Here is a 10,000-nt window from a genome sequence, read left to right as displayed (position 1 = left end):
GGAGGTAGGGAAAGAGAGCGAAGACAAAAAGAAGAAAAATACATAAAAATATAAAATCCAACAGAAGAGAAGACATAATCAAATAAAACAAAAGAAGTTGGTATAAAATAACATAATCACTCGAATTAAAAGAGACAAAGAAAATAAAATCACTGGTAGAAGCCTTATACAAGAAGAAGGAAAATAACAAATAAAGAAGAAGAGTAAGGCGTAGAAGGAAAAGAAGAAAAAGAAGAGGAAGAAGAAAAAATAAGAAAAATAAAAAAAGAAAATAAAAGAGAAAGAGAAGAAGCAAAGGCCAAGAAAAAAGGACAACCACGGAAACGACGAAAGGAACAAGGAAATCCAGGAGCGTCTAGAGGCCCGAGTTGGACTTTATAACGTTGTAAAAATGCCTTACGGGCAGCTACGGCCCTGCATGCTAAGGTGGTCCTACTATCTCCCACTATATAGAGAGAGATATAGAGAGAGGGAGTAAATTCACAAAATTATTACGTAGGTTTTTTTCTTCTTCTTCTTCTTCTTCTTCTCATGGGTTGCTTTGTTTTCTTTCTCTCTTTCATCTTGTCTTTCTTTCTGTATCTCTTCTCTTCTCTTCTCTTCTCTTCTCTTCTCTTCTCTTCTCTCTCTCTCTCGCTCTCTCTCTCTCTCTCTCTCTCTGTGTCTCTCTCTCTCTCTCTCTCTCTCTCTCTCTCTCTCTCTCTCTCTCTCTCTCTCTCTCTCTCTCTCTCTCTCTCTCTCTCTCTCCCTCTCTCTCTCCCTCTCTCTCTCCGGGTCTGGGGTATTTATATCCATCTAAATGTATTTTTAATATCAAATTCAGCATTAGTCCTGATATCACCATCGGCTTCATCCTAAACTGGAAGTCCCACATTCGCTCTACCGTGATATGTGTAATTACCAAGATCCTATCCTTAATAATATGTCCGCAATAACTTAATTCCTCGGTGGTATCGCGACGGCCGATTCTTCCGGTCAGAAAAGCTATTTCCAGCCGGCTTTCAATTTCCATTTGAATACTGGTTATCCGGCTCCCTTCTCAGAAGCCCAAAGTTACTATTGTCATCTCGCTATCGACATATACTATATATAAATAAATAAATATAAATGTAAATATATACATATATATACATATCATATACATATAATATATATATACATATATAATATATATAAATATATATATATATAAATATATATATATATATATATATATATATATATATATATATATATATATATATATATTCCGGAAATGACATCTATATTCTATCACAGATCAGAAAATAAATAGCTCTTGTGTGACAAAGCCTTGGTCGCAGACAGGAAACCATTACAGAAATATATAAATGGTAAAATTTCCATGAAAACAAAAGCTCAATATGAGTGTATCTATAAAAGGAAAATAAAGTGTATACTCATGTAACCATATATATTATGTGTGTACCTACCTACATGCATACATGTGTATATAAATATACATATATAAATATATAAACGTATACATACACATATATACAGATATACATAAATATACATAAATATATATAAATATATATAATATATACAATATATATAATATATACATAATATATATATATATATATATATATATATATATATATATATATATATATATATATATATATATATATATATATAACTTGTCACTTAAAAATATTCTTAAAAAATAAAAAGGAAAAGAAGAAACAATATTCAAACTTATATAAAATAATCCTTTCAAAAGTATGCTGCTTTATATGATAAAACATGAAACAGTAAATGTAAACGCTAACAAAATACAAGAAAATAACCAAGAGAGTAAACCTTCCACGTAAAATCTAAATTGCTTTAGAAGATTATGTGCTATTTTGGCCGCAACTTTTGACATAAAGACCCGAACTTAGACGGGGCATCGCGCCCGTCTTCATCCCGGCGACTTTTTGTAAGGCTCCTCTCTCTCTCTCTCTCTCTCTCTCTCTCTCTCTCTCTCTCTCTCTCTTTCTCTCTCTCTCTCTCTCTCTCTCTCTCTCTCTCTCTCTCTCTCTCTCTCTCTCTCTCTCTCTCTCTCTCTCTCTCTCTCTCTCTCTCTCTCAACCTGTCGCCCTCGAGTGATAGACTGTCCTTCCCTTTGTGATAGACAGATTCTCAGCCTAACCAAAGTCCTCTACAGTAACCCTATCCTCTACCCCCCCTTCTCTCTCTCTCTCTCCCCCTCTTCCCCTCTTCCCCTCTCCCCGTGTGTCAACCCATCACTCAAGAATCCCTCCATTCCTCCCCCGAAACCCGACTTCCCCTTCGCCCGGGGGAACCACCACCTCCTCCTCGAAGCTCCAAGTCTTCCAGTGCATTAAGTCATCGTTCTCCACCTTCCCCCTCCACCTCCTCCTCCTCCTCCTCCTCCCCTTAGGTCGGTCCTTAGTGTTCAAAAACCTGTTGTTCTTTAGGGATGGGCGTGAGTTATCTCCTTCCCCCGCGTGCTGGTCTGTCACTCCCTTCAGTCTTAATGAATAAAAAGTTGTTTTTTTTTTTGTTTTTTTTTTGTATTGTTTACATGATACACAATAGCTTCTTTGCAATACATAAAACCTCCTGTTCATTGAATTGTCCCATTGTGTTTCTCCGCTCATTATTCACTCCCTAAGCATCCAAAGCTCCACAGAACAAACCTATCACTGCACAAAGAAAAGCGAGAGACGCAATTATCAAAGACCATATAACCGATGAATGGACGGCACAAAGGTCTCGAGACGGCCGGAGCAAACGCCAGATTCGAAACAATTAGATCATCGCCAGAACAGAACTGACTCAAGAATCCATTGACATGCATTGTCTCTCTCCTCATGCGTTCACGAGAAAGAACTTCCCGACCAGGGTTGCTTGAGACAAAGAAGTGTTCCGAGGTTGCACAAAAAGAGGGTAAGTAAGAAGAGAACACTATAAACCAAAAGGAAAATATAAAAATACACAACACCGAGATAACAAAAGCTGTTCTGGCGAATCCACGTTAAGTGTTAAGAGACCCATTTGTTTGTATTGGTAATAAAAGAACATGAAGAAGAGACAAGACTTTTCCTTATCAGCCTGGCAGAGACTGACGGCTGTCATGGGAGCGAGGGCAGCAGAATGGAAGGGAAATCAACATAGACAATTTTCCTAGATAGAAAATAACACTGGACTGAAATATGCTTGTATATGACCCGACTGGATTTTTTGGGAAGACTACCATTTTCTTGAATAAATCCTAAACACATATCTTAAAAGTGAGTGAAATACTGTCACCATAAACCCGTCACATGTAAATCATAATTCAAATTCCTATTCAATATGTACGTTACAAAGCCCAATCTCCTGACACTGGCTTCCTTTATGATAAAAATCCTGACTTTGTATTTGTGAAGATGAAACATCTCACAATCACACGATAAAAATAACAACCACAGCAAACGAAATCACAAAATCACAAGCACATTTAACAAGACACAAAGAAGCACACCACACAAAGCATGGGGTGCAGCTGTCATATACTAACAACACTTGCAACAACCACTGTGGTGTTACAATACAACTCCTACACAACAAAGAGAGGTCTGTAATTATAAGCACAATTTCGCATGTCACAAAAGAACGATATTTATCAACATTCAGCACACTGATCATAACGCTACTTATGTTTTCACATCTGAGTATTGCACTATCAACAGCGAACATTTGTCTACACCTGTTCCCAACAGCGGAGCACAGGTGTTCCGTGTACACATCTGTCTTACTCAACCACGCTATAGTATTTTTCTATTCTAACACACCATCAAGACTCACGGATGTCCTGTAATTGTGAACTGAAAAACACACAGCACACACATTTCGTTTCGATGACTTGCTCTTAGCCCTGAACTCCTACTCTCGACACTGTTCCTCGAAAAATGCAAACGTTTTGGGGACTCCACACATTTTTTTTCCTTGCGACTCCTTTCATAATTGCAATCGACACTTTTCCCCCAACCCGTGAGTGTGTGTTGACAAACCTCTGACAGATTCTCCTGGAGTCCAAAGAACAATATTCTCGGCACAGACTGTTCCTAAGTAACAACACTCCGGCGATAAGTGAACTATCGTTACATTCTTTTCCCTCTCCACCACGGGAAAAATATTCACGCCATCTTTATCTTGCCTTATTTCGTTTACCCGAGAAAAAAAACATTTTTTCCCTTGTGATGAAAGGAAAAAAAACTACCAGCAAGCTCAAGTAGACTTCCCCATGCCTCCTCCCCAACGGCTATCATAAAAGTGAAAAAATAAGGGGGAGGAGGGAGGGAAGATTCGCCTAATTAAATGAATGCATGTTTTCCTCAACAACTTTTCCATTACATAAAATGAAACGGGCCAGTAGGAAATTCTCATTCTGTAGTCTGCAGTAAGCTCCATTAGCTAATTACCGAGTGGACCCGCTCTTAACCCGTTTACATGAGGATAGAGGAGAGAGAGAGAGAGGAGAGAGGAGGAGGGAGGGAAGGATGTAGGGGGGAGAGGTGTCTATCATTTCTGGAACTAAGTCCCCAAAAAATCCGACATCGACTTTGAAGATTGACAAGTTCGGTGACGACACGCCAAAGAAATAAGTGATGAAAAAAATAAAATGTTTTTTTTTTCTTTTCTTCCTAATCTGCTTATTAACCAATACGAATACCGGACTAGAAGCAAAATAAAAGAAAAAAAATAGAAAGCAAGAGCGGAATTAGGAGAGGGAAACCTCCCTGACCCAGCGAAGGATACAGGGCGCCAAAAAGCGAAGTCCGCAGACTGGCGCTGTGAGATGACTGGCTAACCTATCGCGGTTTCCGGTGTAGGAGAGTTCTCCCTTTTGACCAAGACTTTCGTGCCTTTCTCCGACGCCGCACTCGAGCATCTTCGCGGAAAAACCAGGCGGGGATTTGTCCCGAAGCGGCGTGTTGTCCCCTCGCGAGCTGGCACCGGCGGCCCGACCCGATCGTCAATTTTGGGGACTTTGCATTTTTTTCCCGTCCGACGTGGGCGCGCGACAGAACTACTGTGAAATGAAGACTAAAACTCCATTTTATTTGCTGGTAATTTTGCAGATCGCGTTTGTCTACCCATCGTCATCTTCTCGGTGTCATTAATGTAAATTGCACTTCCACATGTACAAATTAAGAACAATTAATCACCGCCGTGTCACAACAACCGGACACTGACATTCATCCCAGGTCCTCATTATCATAAAGTTGTTGGTCACCGAAATTCGTCCTTATTTGTGAAATATATTTTGACAAACGGCGAGAGAAATAAAGAGCGAGAGAAAACATGGAAATATTGAGACTTGCATTTTTTTACGGGACAGACGATGTAAATTCGTATCACTGAGCTGACTCTCGGCGAGGACTGAGTCGAGATTTGCACAAGTCCCAAAAATTTACATTTTCGCTTCCGCACAGAAGTCGGCACACGGAGGCCGAAGAGCCACCGGATGTGGCACTTGGGCACCACTGGCGGTCGCCCTCCTCGCCAGTCTCGACACGCACCACCGCCGCACTAGAGTACACACACAAAACACACTGCTACATACACCCTCGCTGCTGACAAGTGCCTAACTGAGTCAAAGTGCAAAGTGTCACTGGCTGCCTTACCTGTGGTCCACATCGTCCCTGGCCTGGCCGTGCCTCATACTCAAGCCGAGGCTGGGCTGGGTACGTGAGTGCACGCCCCTCTCACAAAGTTCCTGACTCGCGTCTTGTCCTCTCTTGTTCTGATGGTATGTGCGTGGCCTCGCCCCCGTGCCCGGCCGTGCCACTGGGTAGGCTGCACGTGCCTGGCCCGTCACTAGCACCATGCGCCACAGCACCACACTGTGCGGCAACAACCACCACTCCACATGCACAAGTATCACTGGCGTGGCACCTCCGCGGCCGCCACCCACCGTCTGCACATAGTAATGACGCCTCGGCGAGAATTAGTAGGTAAATGTGGCGGCGAGTATGCGCGGGCTGGCCCACCACCGCCACCTCCCCGTGGGGGGGGCGCCCATATGGAAATGAGAGGCGCAGGGGGGAAGCGCGCCCCGCGACACCACACAACTCCTCAGCCAACACTGAGCACACAGCTGCCGCCTCGCTCTCCCACACGACCGACCACTGCTCGCGCTACTCCTACGTAACTTCACACTAGCCGCTACACCTCTACTCTACAGTCTTCCAGACACGTTCCTCAGCGAGCACCGAGCGCGGACTGTCATGCGGCCGCTCCGAGTAACTGCGGCGGACTGGAGGCGGCGGACCCGCTCCGACCCCGCTGCTAATTACCGCCGCCTCGACCAATGAGCGGCCGCCGCCCACCCCAGGCCCCGCCCCCCGCGCCGCCCAGCCACGCCCCCCTCCGCGGTATGCAAACGAGGCTCTTAGCGGCGGCGACCATCACACCGTCGCCGCCGCTGCCACTGTCGCCCCAGAAGCCACGGCCGCCACCAGCGCCGGCCGGACCACCCAGGCACCGCCGCCCCACCAGCGCCTCGCACCGGACTTTACGGCATCATAAATCCCCACTCCTCCAGGGGCAACAGGCGCCGCGGCGGCCACCTCACGCCCTCGCCAACACCTCCTGCAACACCTTCTGGCCGGCCGCGTGCCGCCACCAGCCCTCGTGGCCACACTGCTTGCCCAGCACCCGGGCCATATTTCTCCGTTCTCCTCTCCATTTCTCTTCTCCACGCGCCGTAGAAGGGAGATGGACGGAGGAGGCGAGGGAGGGAGAGGGACAGGAAGGTGCAGACCCTGTGCTTGAGTGTTTTGCTTTTATTTGCTTTGGCGTTTCTCCCGTTTGGTTTATTTATGTTAACTCTCTGGCGATTTGGGACTCTGTTGCCTCCCGATTTACGGCACAGATTTGACAAGGAGCGACGGAAACATCGCAGGAAGTGTAACCGATTTCCTTTATTTTTTAAATCTCGATTATCTTTATTCAACCATCATTATCATTTCGAAGCTATTCCACATTACATGGATTACTTGTGTTCTCCCCCACAACAGAGCCTGATACACTCCCATAACTAGAACAAAACATTAACAGAAAGAAAATTAATTAAGAATATAACATACAATAACATTAACCACAGTCTCCCTCTCTCATCACCCACTGACAACCCTCGACCACAAAAGTGAACATTTTTTTTTACAATATCTCGCGCTTTTGGGTTATACTACTTAGACGGAAAATAGTACATCTGAACAAAATATACCTTTTTATCTTTTAATTAAACACTTTTACACAGTTAAAAAAAACAATAAAATTTAGTCCGTGACAGTTTTCACTATATTTTCGGACATGTTAGGTGAAAATATACCTATATACGTAGCATCTCTCTATGTTAACATGGTATGGTTTAACATTTGGAATCAAAATTTAATAAAATAATGTTTATTTTGATTTATAATAGAAATCTGACATTACATCGAATATTTACTAAATCAACAAATACTCAAGTATACCAAATAACTCACCATTGTTCAATACATCGCACTGTTCTACCATAATTAATAAAAACTCACTTATTATGAAATCTTTTTTTAAAATCTCAGTTAACACAATATTTAATTCTGGTTTATTTTTTTACTTGGGTTATTATTTGAAAGGCAATGATTTCATCATTCTAATTTCTGTAATATATTGTTTAATTTATGTTTATATTTATACATGACTTTTTGCGCAAACTTCGGTACTTTTCATAAATGATAAATAATAACTTGTTCATTTTGCTTTATTCATAGGCTACTTATATATCTCTCATCATTATTATTATAACTATTATTATTATTATTACTATTATTATTATTATTATTATTATCATCATTATCATTTATTATTATTATTATTATTAGTAGTAGTAGTAGTAGTAGTAGTAGTAGTATCATTATTATTATTATTGTTATTATCATTATTATTATTGCTATTATTATTATCAATATCACCATTTCTATCTTCATTATCATTCTTCTTAACATTATTATCATTACTACTGTTGTTTCTGCCATTACTACAATCATGACATTTGCAACATTATTGTCTTTGCTGCAATGAAACTTTTCATAATTCTTGTTAGTATTATTAAAGTATTCTCAACGTAGTTATTCACTTTAAAATATTTAATATCATCTGTTACCATTACTAATATTTAGAGGATGGTGTTGATGATAATAATAATAGTAATATTAGTGATGATAACGATAATGACAATAATAAAAATAATAACATTAGCATTGATATAATTATTTTCATTAATATCATCTTTAATAATAGTGTTATTACCACTACTGCAACTAATGATAATAATAACGATAATAAAAATAATAATCATTATTATATCAATAATGATAATTTTAATAAGAATAATATAGCAACAATATCAATAATAACATTAAATTGACAATATAAACCATGATGATAATAATTATAATAATAATAATAATATGATAAGGATACAGCCAATGATCATTATTTCAAATAGTTTGTTACTGCTTTTGTTTGCATCATGTTTTGTCATTAATAACAGTAATTTCCCTATCATTATTTTTACTAATATTAATTCTCCTTTCATTATAATAATATCATTATTCAAATTGCATAAGACTTTAAATATTAACATGTATTTTTCATAATGACTTTATTTTTTTTCTACAGTGTTATTATCTTAACATCGATGCTAATAATGATTGCAACACATTTTCGATTTATCACTTTGATTAATACTATTTAATATCAAACAATCATAATGTGACAATCATATTGATGATGTTGGGATGATGATAATAATAAAAATAATAATGATAATAACAACACCACAAAAATAATAATGGTAACGATAACAGCATCAAAATAACAACTATGATAATAACAATAACAACAGCAATAATAATAATGAAAATAAATAATAATAATAATATTACCAAGCCAATAATAATGACAATACTACCACTACAACAACAACTACTAATGATAATAATAATAACAATAAAACGAAACAAAGAACGCTAGATTATAACACCAAGACGAACAATCGCAGTGATGTAGTGGAAGGAGGACGACCAACTGAGGTAACAGCTTTAGATTTAGAAGTTGTGAAAAAAATATCAACCATTCAGAAATCGAATCCTGAGAGGGTTATGATCAATTAAATAGCTGTTTAAAAATCGAATAGTGAGAGGGTTAATCATTAATTAATTAGGCTTAATTAGATAGACGTTAAAAATGGAATATTGAGTGAATTAATATTTTCGGTTTAATGGTGATGGCAGTGACGGCGGTGGTGATATCATGGAAGGTTGAAAAGAGTAATATTATTGATACTAATTATGGTAATATTATTTGTGGTAATGATAATGATATTGATGGTGATGATAATATTCATGGTGAAGATTATGGTGATAATGACGATGATGAAAAATATAGTAGTAGTAGTAATAATAATAGTAATAATCCTAATCCTAATAATAATAATAATAATAACAATAATAATAATAATATAACGATGATAATAATAATGACGATAACAACAATTTTCTTTACCATTAACGGACAGACTATCATCGTCAACAAATATAACATTAATGAAGCTCATCATAAATCATTATAATGAAAATAATAACAAAAAAATTTATCACTATTATGTGTATAATTCCTCGATCAAGATTGTGACGTTATGTGAATGTTAATAGTAATTATGAAAACAGCGATATTGAAATAGTAATGTGTTAAAAAATAATAACAACAACAAAGCAGCAATAATAAAAGTGATATAGTGACAATGAAAATACTTCTACTGCTACTAATTATACTGGTAATAATAATAATAATTATAATAATAACAAAAACATTAATTATAATCAGAATACTATTACTAATAATAACAAAAACATTAATTATAAAGCCAATAATAATAATAATGATAAAAATTATAATGATAATAACAATAACAGCAACAACAACCGCATTCAAG

At 38.2% G+C, this 10,000-nt stretch overlaps 1 protein-coding gene across 5 annotated transcripts in view; it reads right to left on the bottom strand.

Annotated features, from left to right (window-relative positions):
* The window catches only part of zfh2 (Zn finger homeodomain 2), a 205,518-nt gene that overhangs the window by 46,572 nt on the left and 148,946 nt on the right, over positions 1 to 10,000 (bottom strand). For 2 of the 5 annotated variants that reach the window (XM_070137625.1, XM_070137626.1), the window contains exon 1: positions 5,643 to 6,289. The exons of 2 other annotated variants lie outside the window; for them this stretch is intronic. The gene's annotated coding sequence lies outside the window, so the exon portion shown is untranslated. Of the gene's footprint in view, positions 1 to 5,642; positions 6,306 to 10,000 lie in introns of those variants that run through there. One more of the 5 variants, XM_070137622.1, reaches the window with a different exon arrangement.

This window comes from Penaeus vannamei, chromosome 23 (assembly GCF_042767895.1).
Source record: "Penaeus vannamei isolate JL-2024 chromosome 23, ASM4276789v1, whole genome shotgun sequence".
Lineage (NCBI taxonomy): Eukaryota > Metazoa > Arthropoda > Malacostraca > Decapoda > Penaeidae > Penaeus > Penaeus vannamei.
The sequence above is the reverse complement of the archived record's forward strand: the minus strand, read 5'-3'. Positions and strand labels throughout refer to the sequence as shown.